At 43.0% G+C, this 18,802-nt stretch overlaps 1 protein-coding gene and 1 long non-coding RNA gene across 2 annotated transcripts in view; one reads left to right on the top strand and one right to left on the bottom strand.

The window, feature by feature from the left end:
* KIF5C (kinesin family member 5C) overlaps positions 1-5,786 on the top strand; it is a 148,244-nt gene extending 142,458 nt beyond the window's left edge. The window contains exon 26 of the mRNA XM_068245840.1: positions 509-5,786. The gene's annotated coding sequence lies outside the window, so the exon portion shown is untranslated. The remainder of the gene's footprint in view (positions 1-508) is intronic.
* Positions 1-18,802, bottom strand: part of LOC137525070 (uncharacterized) — an 88,490-nt gene that overhangs the window by 31,084 nt on the left and 38,604 nt on the right. The gene's annotated exons all lie outside the window — the stretch shown is intronic.

The following is an 18,802-nucleotide window of genomic DNA, read 5'->3' as shown; positions in this document are numbered from 1 at the left end:
AGCAATACCTGTTGCCTGGCAGTCCTGCTGATCCTCTGCTTTTAATACTTTTAGCCATAGACCCTGAACAAGCATGCAGCAGATCAGGCATTTCTGACAATATTGTCACCACTGACAAGATTAGCTGCATGCTTGTTTCTGGTGCTGCCAGGCAACTGGCATTGTTTTAAAGGAAACAAATATGGCAGCCTCCATATCACACTCACCTCGGTTCACTTTAAAAGTAAATAAATATGGCAGCCTTCATCTGTCTTTCACCTCGGGTTCCTTTTAGATATGAACTGTATAAATCAGCTGTGAAGGTAACGGCTTGCTTGAAGTACACAATAAAAATAATAATGTTTTCACATTGTGAATTCTGATTAGTACAAATATCTACTTTGGGAAGCACACTTTGCCTCCCCAGTCAGACGACATCAGTATCAACTGCAATATGCAGGTATTTATAGTGGCTTAAAGACAGGTTGTGCTGAGCTGAGCATTTTACATGCTTTCTCCTTTCTCGCAGATTAGAGGATCATTGCTAAGCATGTGGCGCCACCAACCTCCTGCTCGCCATCCGTACTCATGTCATCGCACCTTTCTGCAATCATGAAACCAGCCTCAACTCGCCTTATTTCTGCTTCATCAAGCCCGTCGGTATACAGAGTGGAAATAGGAAATGTACAGAGTCATGCTTCTATCAAACCGGCATGTTATACAGAACATATCTCCCGAAGAAACAAGAACCTCCACCGCAATCCTTCAAGACAGCAGAACCTTATCTTGGTATTGCCATCATGGTTCACTGATTTTTGAAACGTCATTTCCTGGGTTGTCCTTATTTCACCACACCCCCACTTCCCCCTGACCCAAAGGACTCCTCAGGCTAGGCCTCAGACCATTACTTTATGAGGTACACCCTTAGCTGCTATCCTGTCACACCAGATTACCAAAACCTCAACAGTCTGAAACTTTTCATGGTGGGCATTTGATCTGAGAGGAATGACGTGTGGATGTAGGGCGATTCAAGACAGGGATTTGTTCAGGATGGCCTCAACTTAATGAAAATGGCCGCAGCCTGATCACTATGGCAACAGCCAGGTGACATTTGTATCCATAATTCAAACAAAGCAGTTTATTTTTCTGTTGTTAAATCGATAGGGCAGCAGGGTTGTACGCTGTATCTTATCTGTAACTATGAACATGGTGGCACAGATATACCGCGCAATGATTACCACACAACATATGGAACTTTTTCTCCATTTTTGAACTGATTCCCTCACATGAAATGCGCATACAACGAATACATTTATTCCAAGCAAATTGAATGTATTCAACTGGCCTTTCCTGTCGCTGCCAAGATGGCTACCCTTGCGATAAGCTCGACATCATTACATCGTACCAAGATGAATTTTATGCCTTCTTCTAACCCTTATGTGCCAGTTTAAACCGGTTTTCCTCAAGGAGAAGCTGCCAGGAAGGCAGTCCTCAGAGTAGAAAATGTATTTACTTACCAAACGGATCTTAAAAGACTGATTTTACTTTTTTCATTGCTAGAGAATGAAGTTATTTATGAAGACTAGAGAACGAATCAGCAGACAGGCCTGTAATGTATAATATATTTCTGTGTAGGCGATATTCTAAATTGTTCTTGTGTGATGACTTTTGTTCCCAATCTTTTTTTTTTCCCCCCAATTTTTTGTTTGAGATGGTTTTGTGTTTTATTTATTTGTAGCACTTTCTGTGTTTATTTATTCTGGGATTGCGGTTTATGGTATGTATGCAAATAAATTGTTAAGAGAATGAGCTTGCCTATGTACTGCAGTGGGCGATAGTGGAGGCAATAGGTGTGTGTGTGATAAATTAGGCCCCCTGGCCATACAGAGTTATTTGGGTTCCGCAGGCAGGAGACCATCGGAGAACATACGTATTCTTGCAAACCTGGCCTAGATTTATTCATTTTCTGTTCGCTGTGAAAAGTTTACAACCTTTGCCTGGGTCACATCAGAGCACTTTAAAGGGAACCCAAGGTGATAGAGATATGGAGGCTGCCATATTTATTTCCTTTTAAACAATACCAGTTGCCTGGCAGGCCTCCTGATCCTGTGTCTCTAATACTTTTAGCCATAGACCCTGAACAAGCATGCAACAGATCGGGTTTTACTGAATTAGCCATATCCTTGTTCCAGGGTTTTGACTCAGACACTATTTATTACAGGAGATCGACAGGGCTGCCAGGCAACTGGCATGGTGTACAAGGAACTAAATATGGCGGCCGCCATATCCCTTTCACCTCAGGTTCTCTTTTAGGGTCGCTGAAAGGTTAGTAAGTTAGTGCTTGAGATATAGTAGAAGCATCCAGGCAACCGTGGCAGTAATTATTTTTCTAGAACTTGGACAACCTGGAAAAGTTCTTGCTGTAGGTGTGTGGATTTAACTGCAATCGCATTCCCACCAACTTACTAACGTTTTAAGTACCCTTGTTCTAGTCTTTCAGAAATCAAGTGAGATTTGCAATCATTCCTTTTTCTAATAGTTCAACTTTGTAGGATCGCTTGTGGCCTCTGATCCCCAACTGGTATGCAAACCTTCCTAAATCGGACCCATAATGTAGAATCCAGCATAGGTTTATAGGAACTAGGTGGACATTTGGTGATTCGCTGTGGCCCAGGACCTTGGGCAGGGATTTCTCTACAGTTCCTGGCACTACAATGGCTTGGAAAGGGTTCGGCACAATACCAAACTCTTGAGGTCGCTGTTTATTTCAGTGGAGAATCTACAAGATAGGACTAGGAGGTACCCAAACCTGGCCTCGGGCCTCACCAATGGTGCATGTTGTAGGTCTTAAAGACATGGGTTGTGTTAATCACAAATTAAACTGGATTTTCCTATTTTTCTGTATAGAGATCTACAAGACCTGCAACTATAGGAAAGGGATGGGTGGGTTGGATCCAGATAGATAAATGGTGAAGAGGGCATCAAACCCTAGTTATTCATGGGAACATGTGGACAACTCTCACCCAGTCAAAGGTGGCCCAAGTGTAGGAGGAGAAATCTCAGAGGTTCTCTATAAAGACCAAGTGAATGACTGAACTCTGCCTCACTCCGTGCAAAGCTGTGACTATTTAGACTTTATCCTAGGCATTGGTTCTCTTTTACAATTACAGGAGGAGAATGTCACCCATAGCAACCATATTCCATAGCAATCCACCCCTCTCTCTTGACTGACTTACTGTACTTCTTCCTCTCATTTTTCTTTCTATCTAGTTTGTTATAAAGCCACATTGATTGCAGGGTTTAAATCATATTATGTGTGCCTTTTCATGGAGATAGATACATACATATATATCCATTTCTCATAATTCATAACCTCAGCAATCAGATGCTTGCTTTGGTTTGCTTAAGAGAAGTGAAATCTGCAGTCTGACCATTTGGCCTGGTAATGAATTGTGTGTCTTATTGGACAACTGGGCTCAGTTGAGGTAGGTGAGATGACAGTATCTGATCAGCCAGTCAGATTTTCTGACATAAAATCTAACCCATCTGAGACAAGAGTTTTTTTTTTATTTTCACGATAAAACTAATTTATGAAAGTGCCTGAAGAAAACAATGGTCTTGGTGCCACCAACAGTCTATGTGGCCCTTCCTCCTTGGTTCTACTGTTGTATGAGGGAGAATGGTTGCTATGGGTGATGTTAAGTGAGGCTACTCTCCCTGACAGCATGCTCACCAACATTGCCACCTGTGTCCAGTCTCAGTGATGGGTTATAAACCAGAGCTGCTTTAGTAGAAAGGAGGTTGACTATAAGTCAAGGACAGAAAGCCCATTTAAACGAGCCCTTGTTCCCATTGGTGATTCTTTCAGCTAGCTGTTGTGGGGCTCCTCTTGCCTTGGATAGTTTGAGTCACTGTCCCAGAATATGCATGATGATCAGACGCTAGGACGCCACTCTCCACATGCTTGTTGTAGGCGTGTATCTCCGATGCCACTGGAACCAAATTAAAGATGCCATACATGACAGGAACCTTTTTGGCTGAGAGAGCCATAAAAGCCACATATTTTAAAATGTAGTTATGTGCGAGCCATACAATATGTTTCAAACTGGCACAGTGTGCATGCGCAGCAGAGGTCTCTCGTCCCTGTTGCCATGGTGTTGTGTATACAGTTGATCCTGCGTGCAGCGGAAGTGTCAGACATGTCTTCAGCTTCTCTTGGGTTTCAACATCAGCAATTTCTCAGAGAGCCAGACAGGAGAAATACAGACTAACAGCTTGTACAATTAGCTAGCTGACTTGGGGGTAGAGTCTTTTTGTAGGACGAGATCCCCACACTTTGACACAATAGGTTGCCTGTCACGTGACAGGCAGCCTATTGGGCCAATCAAAGTGCGGGGATCTCGTCCAAGAAAGTGGAGCGGCCGTTAGTTTTTAGGGGAGCGCGAGTAAGTTAGTAGTGCATGCTACAGCAGTAGCGTGCATACTCTGAAAATTTTACTTGCGCTGCCACACTAAGCTGCGCTGCTTGAGCAGTGTAGCTTAGTGAATCAACACCCACCAATTTGTATGTGAGCCAGATGTAGCCATCAAAAGAGCCACATCTGGCTCCCGAGCCATAGGTTCCTTTCCCCTGTTTTAGGCTTTGTTGACATCATCCATTCAGGTGGACAGAGTTTTAGCACAACTCATGGACACTGTGTTGTTACCAGCGTTGTGTGGAGATGATAAACACTGCAAGGAAGGTTCCATGTCTTGTAGTGCACCGTAATGGGCCCTGCAGTGTGTTTTTAAAAGCTCACCATGTTGTTTTGGGTATGATATAACCGGGGTCATTGAAATGAATTTGATGGGCTACCATCCTCATTGGATCCTCCTTGTACTGACTGATACGATCTGTTTTTATTGAAGCAGTTCTGATTTTGAGGGAACCCAAGGTGAGAGACGTATGGAGGCTGACATATTTATTTTTCTCTTAAACAATGCTCATTGCCTGGCTTTTCTGCTGATCCTCTGCCTGTAATACATTTAGCCATAGACCCTGAACAAGCACGCAGCAGATCAGATGATTCTGTCAAAAATCTGTCGATTGGCTGCATGCTTGTTTCAGGTGTGTGATTCAGACACTACTGAAGGCAGAAGGATCAACAGGACTGCCAGGCAACTGGTATTGTTTAAAAGGAAGTAAATATGGCAGCCTCCATATGTCTTTTACCTCCGGTTACTTTTAAATATGCTAAATTGACATTGTGGAATGTTATCACACATCTGTTACAGGGTCTTTATATTTCTGAAGACTGTTTCTTTTTTTTCTTTTTTTTTGTAATCTAAATTATTTTATTGAATTTTTTTTCCCCTGTTGTGAATATTTCTGGACATTTTTGTTTGTTAACCGTACGTTTTTGTGTTTTTTTTTTTTTTATGTCTTTCCCATGAATGTTTCCATGTTCACTGTTGGAGGATAGATAAAGCTTTTTGTAGCGCTGTATATGTTGCATTGTGGCGTGCGTATTGTGTACCTGTATTGTAGCATCCATTGTAGGAACAATAAGTCTCAGTTGATTTTCTGATATGGAAGAACACATTTTGAGAACAAAGAGCAAGTGGTAAAATAGAGACTTTTTCTTGTGCTTCTGCCAATGGACGGATCTGTGACCTATTCTGAAGTGTGGCGACAGTGCAGCGTGGATCTCACCCAGGGCACGATCTCCAGCTCTTGCTAGGACAGATGTTCCATACACTGGCAGATTGCATGGTACTTTATCTGAAATTGTCAAAGGACAAAATAAAACTGACAGTTTACATCCTGATTGGAGTCGTTTGTTTATTTACAGTAGTTATTTATTTGTGTGTAAAGTGGACCCGAACTCTAGCACAGCACGCCATGAAAAGTCTTCATCCCACATATAGTTGCTGAAGAATTTCATTTCTATGTGTTCTGTGTTTGTTTAAAGGAAGTCTGAAACCATTTGGAAAAAAACAAAACAAACGTAGGGCCAGTGCACACCAAAAACCGCTGGCGGATCTGCGAACAATAGCGGTTTTTGAAGCCGATTTTCAGAGCAATTCCAGGCATATTTGGAGCGATTTTCTAAACATGCCTAGCGTTTTGGAGCGTTTTTGTGTAGCGTTTTTATATTTTGTTACAGTAGAGCTGTAACTGAACAGCTACTGTAACAAAAACGCTTGGAAAATCTGTTCTAGCGGTTTTTAGAGCATTTTTCCACTTTCCTATACTTAACATTGAGGCAGAATCGCCTTAGAAATCAGCAAAAATGCTGCAGGACCCGAGTTTGAGTTTGGGGAAATAACAAATCGCTCTGGTGTGCACCAGCCCACTGAAATACATTAGCTAAGCGCTTTACACCCCGCAAGCGGTTTTAAAAAGGTTCAGAACCGCTCTTGGTGTGCACCAGCCCAAACAGATACTTGCCTAATGAGAGGGAAGGTTCTGGGTCCTATAGAGACTTCATGGTCCACGCGGTCCCCGCGTTCCAGATCTCCCGTTAGCAGTCTCTGACTAATGGGTCAGAGACTGCTCTCTGCCGCTGTGAGAGGCTTTGGAAGTCTTTCAGAGCCTGAGTGCTCCCAAAGACGAGCAACTCCGTCCTGTGTATGCGTGAGCGTGCTCTCCAATGCACTTGTGCATGCGCAGTACAGAGCCACGCGTGTTCGGGAGATCCTGAGCTGGAACGAGCAGACTGTTTCTGTTTGTTTGTTTTTTCAAATGGCTTCAGACTCACTTTAAGCAGATTACCTTGTCTAATTACCAGTAGTTCTTATGCTGAATACACACGGTGCGTTCGCGCACTCGATTTCCCGCTCGATTCCCATCGATTCGTTTATTTCCAACATGTCTGATTTGGATTTCGATGGATCGTTAGGTCGATTCGGCATACTTTGCATGCGAATCGACCTAACGATCCATCGAAATCCAAATCGGACATGTTGGAAATAAACGAATCGACGGGAATCGAGCGGGAAATCGAGTGCGCGAACGCACCGTGTGTATCCAGCATTATCAGCAACTGTGAAGAGGCTGCAGGAGAGCTGTGCTGAGGCAGCTCTCTATATAGCAAACACAGAGGCTTAACCCTTTCAGTGCCTTCTGCAAAAGTGAAACCAAGTAAAACTTCAGGGTGTATTTTTTTTTTCTTAGGATTTCCATAAAATGTAATACAGAATTTTTATTTTTTTTTACATAAAGGTTTTTTTATTATGCTTTGGCTAATCTTTTAGAGCAGAGAGGAAGTTCTGTGTTTTTTTTCCCACTTTAATTCCTGTCTCATGGTGATTTATGGTGTGTACCTCTGAATAATATTTTTCAGAACCCATTTTATTTGGACAAATAGGTTTGCAGTTGACAGTTGCTTAACCCACCACAGACTATATAATACAAGGACAGACAGTATAAATTATTTGTTTTTGTTTTTTTCCTGACCCGGCAGTTAAATCTTGACCTCAAGCTTTACAGGCAGAGGCAGTACCTCTGGGATGCTCACTTACAGTTCAGTACACTTGGGTCTCTTCCCTAATTATATATTTAGCAAAATGATCCCCAACTGAGCCCTTAGGGCTCGTTTCCACTTGAGCGGCGCGCGTCTGCTCTTCCGGGTGTGCGGGATCGTAGGAGAATCCCATCAGCCGTACCATGCACAGCTATGGGATTCGCTGCCTCCTGAGCGAATTCTGTGGGGGTTCCTGCCACATCGCTACTGCAAGCGATTCGGCCGGCGAGACCATATTCCTTATGACAGAGTTTCCCCGCGCAATTTGCCTGCGGGGAAACTCTGCGGAATCCGCATAAGTGGAAACGGGCCCTAAGGGTCCTTTTCACAATACGTTTGTGTTGTCTCGCACACACCAGTGGATTAGACCATGATGACACCAGGGATTGCTGCAGCTTGTAAAAGAGGGATGACCCTATGGTGACAAATCCCCTAGAGGCATATAGGCCATAGCCGGCAGCGCAAATTGATTGGTTTATTTCCATTACATTTTGTTAATAAATGCCTGCAGGCAGTAGTCCTGATAGCGGACCTGTGCTAGGCATGGCTTTGCTCACAGGAGCATTGTGGGAAAGTTTTTAGTCTTCATTTCGCTAGAACTTTTTTTTTTTCTCCTACTTTGGTATAACATACGACAGGTTTATCAAGGTCTGCAGAATTACATAGAACTACATAATCCTATCCCAGCCCCTGAGCGCCTCAGTCACACCATTATTTGATTGGTGGGATTAGTAAAATTAGTACAGCAGTGGCCACTTTTAGAAGAAAAAACAGGCATCTTGTGTGGGAAGGAAAAAGATTCTAAATGTATACATTTTATTTGACGCAACTCCCCTCCAGGCTGCCAGAAGCTTCTTTTATTGTTCTACAGGTCTGAATATGAATTTCATTCCTCTGCAGGTTTAGGAGAGGAAGATGCCTTTTGGGCCTGGAGAACAGAGTGTTACGTGTGTGCTTTATGTTGCAGGATATCTTATAGTGGGAGAAGTAGGCCTTGCGTCACGGCCGCTTTCCCCTGTCCTCCTGTCACCGGCTCGGGTTACCTGCTGGATGTGTCATCTGTGGGACTCCTCCTCCTGTCTGCTCACTGCCCCAGAGCCATTACCTGAGCACTGCCAGCCAGGCGAGGTACTTCCACAAAGCTGTGCTTCTGTATAAAGCGGACCTGAACTCAGAACTTCCTCTCTGCTCTAGAGGATAAGCAACAGCACAATAACCTTTAAAGAAAAACACTTCTTTGTTAGCGTTGAGGCAAATCCTGCAATAACTGCAGTGTCTACTTCCTGCTTTCATGGAAGCAGATATGGGGTTAACACCCAATGTTTACAAATAAGCTGCTCTGCTGAAGCAGCCAGCTGACACAGCTGAGAGATCAAATTACACTGGTGATTAGTCACAGATGTGGGGAAATTAGACAGGCTAAACTCTCTAAATACATACACGGTGTGCATTTCTCTATGTTTTCCCTATGTCCAGTGCAAGAGTTCAGGTCCACTGAAGAATATTATGCTGTTGCAGAGAAGAAGTTCTGAGTTCAGGTCTGCATTAATACAGGACTTGACTTAGAAGCAAATTCAACTTACAAACAATCTCCTGGAACAGAACATGTTGGTAAGTAGGGGGCGGCCTGCTAGAATACCAAACATGTTTTCATACTGAGAGTTCACTGTATTGTCCTTGTGATTACAAAACAAATAATGGTTCTAAAAATTCCTCAGAATGCCTGGAAGTCACAATGAATAGTCTGCTGTGGAACATCCGTAAGGTCACACTACAGTAGCTATGGATCCTCTGCTTCTTGTTGAGCATAAATCATACAGAAAGAGGAAATACCTGGGCTAACTAAAACACAAAGTACAGATTCCAAGCTAGAAAAAAGTAAAGTTTTTGCTAACAATTGGGTTTTGGGATTGTGTAGTGGGCTGTAAACTAAGGCCTTGTTCACATAATTCAGTGCAGATGGCCGTGCGATCGGAACGCAAGGGGTATGATCGCATGCCATCTGCACGGCGCCGGTGATCCCATTCACTATAAAAAGTGGGTCAGCACAGTGATTCCCCAAAAATGCATGCAGCAGTGCGATAGCGCATGGCAATGCTGCGCAACCCATATGATGGGAATGGCAGAAGTGCTGTCTATGCACTCCTGCCATTGTTGCGTGTCGCACGTCATACGTGCTGCCCAAATGCACAGGGGAAAGCGTATGATGTGTGAACGAGGCCTTAAATTGAATTAGTAAGAACATTAAATTGCATTTCTGCAGCGCTAATACACTACTAGGGTTTGTTTGTTTTTTGTGGGAGGGGAATTCAACTTTTAACACATCACCTTGAAACCTTTTTAAAAGCAATTTAAATGTTTCACATTCCAGACAAAAGAGTGAAAGAAAACTGGTGTGGCAGGTGACACGTACCATTTAATTGGCCAACTACATGTATTCTAATGCTGGGAATACACGGTTCGTTTTTGCCTTCGTTTAAACCTTCGTTTCGATTGTGCCTTTTGTCCTTTTCGATCCCGAAATAATCGGTCATACGGTTAATATCACCACCCACGGTTTCGTTTTTTTTTTCGATTCTGATGGTTTCGTTTTTCCAATGATCGAAGGCTGCAAAGAAACGAAACGAAAATCCCTTTTTACAGGGACGGACTAGCATAAACGAATATATAATCGATCTGAACAGCCATGAAGCCTACCAATGGCTCGATTAGATGGATAAAGAGAGATAATATCAAACATGTTCGATTACTAGTCGTTCGTTTTTGGGGTCTATTAATCGAAACTATAATGAGATTATGACTATTTTCACATACGTTTTCAACACTCGATTCGTTTACCGAACGAATCGAAGGTTTAAACGAAGGCAAAAACGAACCGTGTATTCCCAGCATTAGCTTCCTTAGGCATGATGTTATCAAGATCGTCTAAGCAACAGAACTGATTCCTCAACAGCTTTAGATACATTTAACCAATGAAGACAGTGTTCCTTGGCAGAGGCGCTTGGCCCAGCTACAGACCTGCCCTATACCTACTCCTACCTATTGCCTGATGAAGCGGGGTCAGTCCTGCGAAACGCGTTGCATTTCTCCCTGGAGTATGTAAATACATTTGTTCTGCTAAACTATGTTGGCATATCTTGTGTCTGTTTGCTTAGATTTTTTTCTCTGTGGTCTTGCAAATTTCTGTGTGTATTTAAAAGCAAATTTTCAGATTGCAATTTTTCGGTGCTTACCAATGAAGTTCATTTTCATGAGCATATATCGAACGAACGTCAAAATCTGATGTGATTTACACAAAATGCGATTTTTCTGCTTTCCCATTGACTTGCATTACACACGAATCCACACTTGCAAAAAGCAGACCTGCTGCTTGATTTTGAAATGCAGAAAAAGTGTAAAATCTAGAAGGAAGGAGAACGTTAAGGCCGCTTTCACAGTGGGACGTTAAAGTCGCACGTTAAAACAACATTTAATGCAGAATAACTCACTGCAATGAAAAATCAATGCCCCATTCGCAGTGCACACACGTTGCGTTGGTGACTAACGCTGCACGTTAAGTGAAAGTGCTGCATGCAGTGTGTTATACACGTTATTAGCACATGCTCAGTAATGACCTGGAAGCATACTTTTCATTGCCTGTGTACACTACTGTATGCTACGATAATGGGGCATTAAGTTGTGTTGCGACTTTTTTGGGGCATTGCGACTAACGTCGCATCAAACGCAACGTCCTACTGTGAACTAGGCCTAAAAAAAGAAAAAAAAAAGTTGCCATTGAAATACAGTATATTAGATGTACGATGAGTTTGATGAGTTTAATAAAATGTGTCAGGCCTGGTTCACACTGCAAGAGCTTTTTAAGTGCCAGTGATTTGAAAAGCTCTTGCTGATGCAATGCTATGGGCGATTTTTTTTTTAATACAATCATTGCTCAAGTGAGAACATACACATCGCATTACATCAGCAAGAGCTTCAAAAAGCTCTTAGGGCTCGTTCCCACTATAGGCATTTTTGGGGGAATTTTTAAGCGCAGACGATTTGTCCAAATCGCCCTAAAAGCGCTTACACTATGCTTTTCAATGAGAGAGTTCTCATTGGGGCGTTACGTTTGCTTGCCACTGACAAAAGCGCTGCATGTACCATTCAGGGCGATTTGCCCTGAATAGAAGATATAGGAAAAACGCAAACGCTCACAAAATTGCTTTGTGCAGCGATTGCGTTTTTAAAAATAAATGCATTGTAGTTATACTTTTCCGGGTCAAAGGTTTAAAAAACGCTCTGAAAAAGCGCTTAGAAAAGTGCTTTTAACAAAAACACACCGCCCACCCAAGTGCGGGGAATCGCAAAAAAAATTGTGTCAAAAAACGCCCAACACTTACCAGCTCTCAAATATGTTTCCAGTGATACCTTTTAACCCCATTAATTTCTCTATTCTGCTATCTATGGCTGATATAGTAACCAGTAGGGCTATTTTCCACTGAGTGCGGTTTTGCAATCATCTCAAAACGCTTAGTACTTAAATAATGGAAACCACTCAGTGATTTTCTTTTCCATTTGCAAATGTTGCGCCTGCTGCGTTTCACGTGTGATTGGAATGTTACGCCGCTACGCAATTTTTTTCACGCTTCACCAGTTGAACATATTTTGCCGCTTGTTGCGACTCATAAACGCTCTGCATTTGCACCTGTTAGGTTGCGGTGCTATTGCTGAAGTGGAAAATGGGAGAAATGCAATAAAAATGCAGTGCGATCAATTTTTTCAGTGGAAATCAGCCCATACTATGGATACTGCTACTTCCAGCATCTGAGGCCTGGAACCCACTACAAAAAGCTATCGCTAATCGCAATCGCTAGCGTTTTGTATGAGCATAAGTAAGCGATTTCATGAGCGTTTTAGGGAGCGATTTTAAAAAGTGTAATCAATTTGTCAGTGGTTGTGTAGCGTTTTAGTGATTAGCGTTTTAAAGTCTGATTGGTCCTTTCAATTAATTTTAGTTTTGTTAGTGTACAGTAACTTTAAAACCCTAGCAAAATCGCTCCGTGTAGGTTGTGATGAGCGATTACGCCAGCGATTATATACTTTACATAGAAGCGCAAACGCTAACAAAATGATGCATGTCCTGTTTGCGATTTTGCTAATCATAATCGCTTCTGTGGAATTTGCACCATTCATTTACATTGGTAGAGCATTTAGGGAAATCGCTAGCGATGTATCACGCTCCCTAAACGCTCAAAAAAACGCTGTAGTGGGTTTCAGCCCTGAGACTGAAATATAAATGAAATGGACTGAAAATCATGTAGTTCCTTTTACTACCACTCCCTGTTTACTTTGGAACAGAGCTGGATCGGCCTATAATGCAGTGATTGCCAGCAAGTTTATGTTTGCTGCTGATAAGACAAATAGTACTGCTGATAAGTAGAGATATGGATAGAGTAACTCCATCAGGCTAATGGCTTCATAGCCAAGGGCCATGGAGGGAGCATTGTTTACATTATGCAGATGTAATTGTGCATTTCCCTCATTAGGGACTGTAATAACCCCACCCTCCAATAGCCATGGGAGATGCCAGGAGCTCTGCAAACATGTCTTAAAGTGAAAGTGATTTCAAGGCCGCTTAAATTCCTTTTAAAAGTGGAAACGTGTTGGTGCGAGCTGCCCATCAATAAAGCAAATCTGATATATTTGCTGGCTAATGGTTAAAGGGAATCCTGAAGTGAGAGGGATATGGAGGCTGATAGATTTGTTTACTTTTAAACAATGCAAGTTGCCTGGCAGTCCTTCTGATCCTCTGCTTCTAAAACTTGCAGCAGTGGCTGGATAGTGTCATGGTTAAAGTGAACCAGAGGTGAGCATGATATGGAGGCTGCCATATTTGTTTCCGTTTAAACAATACCTGTTGCCTGGCAGCCCTGCTGATCTATTTGGCTGCAGTTGTGTCTGAATCACACCAAGAACAAGCATGCAGCTAATCTTGTCAGATCTGACAATAATGCCAGAAACTATAAACACAATAATATCCTGTATGGAGGACTAAAACTTGACTTTTAATAATAAACTGTTGAAAACATTAATAATGAGCTGCCGCAAGAACCAGATGTTTGACCAATGATGTTAGGGATATAGGTACATAAAGGTATAACCTTATATACAATTAATCAGAGCATTGGTATAGCGTGTAGGCGATCAGCTGCTAATAGCCTACACGCTATACCAATGCTTTGTTTAATTGTATATAACTTATTTTTGCACATTAGCACATTTTGAACTTTTGCACGTAGCATTTTTATTAAAAGTTTTAGGGCTCGTTCCCACTGTAGCGACGCGATTTCGGCCGCATTCCGACGCTTGTAAAAACGCATGCGGATGCGTTTCCACATGCGTTTTTACCCGCGATTTCGCGTGCGATTTCGCATGGCAGGGTGCCATGCGAAATTAACCATGGCACTGCCAGGGCAAAATAAAATTGGAAAAGGTGCGAAATCGCACGCAAAAACGCATGTAAAAACCGCATGCGTTTTTACTATTAAATACATTAGCGGCGATTCGCACGGATTCCCGACGCAGGCGAAATCGTTGCCTCTTTTGTGCGTTTTTTCTCCGCAACAAAAAACGCACAACGCCACCGCAGGAGTGGAAACAGCCCCATCCACTCACATTACATGTGCGAATCCGCATGCATTGGAGGCATGCGGATTCGCGATAGTGGGAACGAGCCCTTAGTCCTCCTTACAAGATATTGTGTTTATATTCCAAATCAGGTCTCTGTTGTGGTTTATGAATAATGCCAGAAACACCAGATCTGCTGCATGCTTGTTCAGGGTCTATGGCTAAAATTATTAGAGGCAGAGGATTAGCAGGACAGCCAGGCCAACTGGTATTGCTTAAAGTGGACCTGAACTCTTGCACAGGACTGAAGAATACATAGAGAAATGCACCCTGTATGTATTTAGAGAGTTTAGCCTGTTTAATTCCCCCTCATTTGTGTCTAATCACAAGTTGTAATTTGATCTCTCCCCTGTGTCACATGACTGCCTATAACAGAGATGGCAGATAAGGCATTTGAAAGCACAGGCTGTAAACAACATGTCTGCTTCCATGAATCAGGAAGTGGAAACCGTGCAGATTTAGATTAGGATTCGTATTGGGTGTAACAAAGAAATGTTTTTTGTTTAAGGCCCCATTCACACTAGAGCGTTTTGCTGCGATGTCGGCAAAATGCTCAAACGCTAGCGCTTTTTAAAAGCGCTAGCGTAATGAAACCCTATGGGCCCGTTCTTACTTGGGCGATTTGTGCTAATCGCCGCAAATCGCCCCAAAACGGGCAAAAACACAAAACGCAAACGTGTCGCCTGCACCATTTTCAGGCGATTTCCAGGCGATTGCGTTTCAGTGCTATAGAAGCGCTAAAGGCGTTCGCGCCAAATTCGCCGCAGTGTTGTGAATTTTCCACATGAAATCACTCCTGCAAAACGCTGGCAAAAATCGCCTGCGTTTTGCATTTTGTAAGTGTGAATGGGGTCTCAAGGTTATTATCGGTTGCGTATCTTTTAGTTCTGAGTTCAGGTCCGCTCGTTCACACTATGAGCATTTCCATTTTTTTTTTAAAGCACTGGCTATTTTCAAAATCGCCTTAAAAGCGTATGTGCAATGTTTTCCCATGAGAGTGTTCACATGTGAGCATTTCGATTTCTTTGAAATCGCAAACGCGCTGCCTGTACTGTTTTCTGCCCAATGGAATGCATAGGGAAATTGCAAAGCGCTTGAAAAAGCTCTTTGTGTAGCAATTTCCTGAGTGCTTTTATGAATAAATACATTGTATCTATTCATTTCCGGGTTAAAGAGTTCACTTCTTGACTGATGTCAGGAAGTGAAAAAAATAATCGTTGAGCAAAAGCGCAAATCGCTGGGAAAAGCTCTTCAAAAATCACAGTATAAATCACTCAGCGCTTGCAATAGGGCTGGCGATTTATAATGTAAACAAAGCCTAAAAGGAAATAAATATGGCAGCCTCCCTATAACTCTCACCTTGGGTTCACTTTAAGGGCTCTGCCTCTGACACAGGAGACCCGGGTTCAAATCTTGGCTCTTCCTGTTGAGTAAGCCACCAGCGCCTATTCAGTAAGGAGTCCTTGGGCTAGACTCCATAACACTGCAACTGCCTACTGAGTGCGCCCTAGTGGCTGCAGCTCTGGCGATTTGAGCCCGCCTGTAGAAAAGCATGATATAAATGTTGTTTTGTCTAGACCCTGAACAAGCATGCTGGCAAAATCTGACTAGATTAGCTGTATGCTTACTTTAGGCCTCATTTACATGGGCAGTTGATAGGCAGTGAAAAGCCTCTCAAACTCTCACAACTGCTCACTGCTGCTTGGTAACTGCTCACTGCTGCCTGGCAACTGCTTGCTGAGCACACAGTTCAACTGTCCGTGGAAAACGGGAAATGGCCCCTAAGGAGTGTGATTCAGACACTACTGCAGCCAGAAAGATCAGCAGGACTGCCAGCAACGGAAACAGTAAATTCGGGCGCCTGAGGCTAGTGGACAAATCGGGCGCCGCCATTTACTCCTATAATAAATATCGTTTAATGGGCGCCCGATAGGAAAAAAGGGCGCCGGAGATAAATAACGTTTTAAAAGCGGCGCCCGGAGACTTAATGTTTTATTACTGTTTCTCATGATTACACATTATTTAATGATTTATACATTTTTAAATTTTATTTTTAAACGAAAAACAGTACAATATTTTTTTTAAAACATTATTTTTAAACGAAAAACAGTACATTTTTTTAACATTATTTTTAAACGAAAAAACTAACAGGGGGGTCTTAGGTTTAGGCACCAACAGGGGGGTCTTAGGTTTAGGCACTAACAGGGGGGTCTTAGGTTTAGGCACCAACAGGGGGGTCTTAGGTTTAGGCACTAACAGGGGGGTCTAGGGGTTAGGGGTAGGTACAGGGAGGGTTACTTAGGCACCAACAGGGGGGGTCTTAGGTTTAGGCATCAACAGGGGGGTCTAGGGGTTAGGGGTAGGTACAGGGAGGGTTACTTAGTATTTTTTTTTTAAACGTTATTATACGTTTCACTATTTAAACGAAAGATTAACGTTTTTACAATTGCCGATTTAATGCACATTATTTAATGATTTATAACTTTATAAAACATTAATTTTAAACGAAATACAGTACAATACATTTTTAAACGTTATCCATGCTTATCGTTAAAAACCCGGCGCCCTTTTTTCCCAGCGCCCCTTTTTAACGTACGCGCCAGCAACTGGTAAGGGTACAGAGGTGCCAAAAGTGTAAAAGATTATACAATTTTAAAAAATATGGGGGGGTTAGCGGTGGATTTGCCTCCCCAAAGTTAGACACACGATGCGGCTGTTATTTCAGCAAGAAATTTATTGGAGCACCTTTCTGGAGTCTGGTTGTAAATAAATTGTTTGTTGAAATGACACTTTTTTTTTTTTTATATAATCTTTTAGGCTGGTTTCACAGTGGGACGTTACAGGCGCAGGTTAGAGCAGCCTGTAACGCAGCCCACCGCTCAGTAATGAAAAATCAATGGGCTGTTCACAGTGCCCACGTTGCGTTACACAGTAACGCTGCGCCATAAGTCAACTTACTGCATGCAGTACTTTGTAAGCGGCAGAGCCGCGTTAGACTGCTTGGACATGCGCAGTAATGTTGGGGAGGAGGGGAGAGCGGCCGGGCACATGGCTAATTAATATTCACTGCACTCAGTGACGTGCAGTGTTTACTTCCTGGAACGGCCGCTCTGTGCGGCGATTGGCTGGCGGGACCACGTGATGCCACATGCGTCCAAGAGTACGCATCACGGCATCACGGACGCCAGAGTGAGCTGCACAACGCGGCTCACTCTGACGTCCAAAGCAGGGAGCAGCAGGCGTTGTGTTAGGGGCACGTTATGCGACCATAACGTCCCCTAAAACGCAATGTCCTGGTGTGAAACTAGCCTTACACTTCTGGCGTCTCTGTACAACTGTACTACTATAGTGTCCAGGCCTGATGGTGGGGGATTTGGCCTCTTTTTTCCGAACTACAGAGAGTGACTTCTTAATCCTGAGTGGGGACAGGTCTAAGGCCTCTTTCACAGTGCGAAGTTAAAGTCGCACGTTATAAAATGTTTTAAACGCAGAGTAATGCTGGGGATACACAGTATGTTCTGTACCTGTCTGTATCGACCAGCTGATCCGGCCAGCTGATAATATTCAACTGGCCCGATCAAGCCGCTTGACTCCCGCCTGCTCGATCCCTGCCGGCGGGCAATGGCAGGGAATCGAGCGCTGACTAGGAAGCGCCGGCGGGGACGAGCGGGGACACGGCTGGAGTTGATCCGGCGGCTAGTCGGCTGCCGGATCGACCCGTGTATTCCCGCCATAAGGGTAGCCACTAATGATCCAATCTTTTTTTATCCAATCTTACCAAATCTATGTAGTAGAAGGATAAATTGAGTGAATATATTGAATGGATAATTTAGATAGTTCCCTTATATTGGATAGAAATGGTGAGATTGGATGAAATAGATTGGATCATTAGTGGCCACCTTTACGCTCAGCAATGCTAAGTCTGTGCAACATTCAGGACCTGAGCCCACTGACGCAGTTGTGTCCGCTTTTCAGTTACACATCAATGTTACAGATGCTGAAAAGCGGACAGAAGCGGATACAACTGCGTTAGTGGGCTCAGGCCCTAACAGTGCACACGTTGCATTTGTACTAATATTATTATAATATTATTATTATAATATATTCTAATATTATTATTACATAATATTATTAGAAAGTGCTGCATGCTGTGCGTTATACACGTTATTAGCTGCGTTGGATTGTTTGCACATGCTCATTAATGACCTGGAAGCATAATTTTCATTGCTTGTATGCTCTACTGTATGTGACAATACTGGGCTATTAAGTTGAGGTGCGACTTTGGGGCGTTGCGTTGTAAGTTTGTGATGTGACTTTAACGTTGCATCAAAACGTGACGTCCCACTGTGAAAGTAGCCTAATACTCCCCACCTGCCTATACAGTGGTTATCTGGACGGTAACCCAGTTTTGTGAGTATATTTCTGTACTTACTTTTCCACTTTAACAAGTTCCAGTACATACTAAACTATATTGGGCTCTCGGTGTCCACGTTTCTCAGCAACTGGTAAGGGCCTATTTCCACTAGCTGAGAATTGCAGCTGTTTTCGCATGTGAACTCAAGAGGCTGCATCTGAATCGCTTGCACGCAAAAAGAAATGATGCATGCTGCAGTTTTCCGCACCACGCATTTGAATCTCCATAGCTGTGCATG

The sequence above is a fragment of the Hyperolius riggenbachi genome, chromosome 7 (assembly GCF_040937935.1).
Source record: "Hyperolius riggenbachi isolate aHypRig1 chromosome 7, aHypRig1.pri, whole genome shotgun sequence".
In the NCBI taxonomy this organism is placed as follows: Eukaryota; Metazoa; Chordata; class Amphibia; order Anura; family Hyperoliidae; genus Hyperolius; species Hyperolius riggenbachi.
Note: the sequence above shows the minus strand (reverse complement) of the source record. Positions and strands in the feature narration are given on the sequence as shown.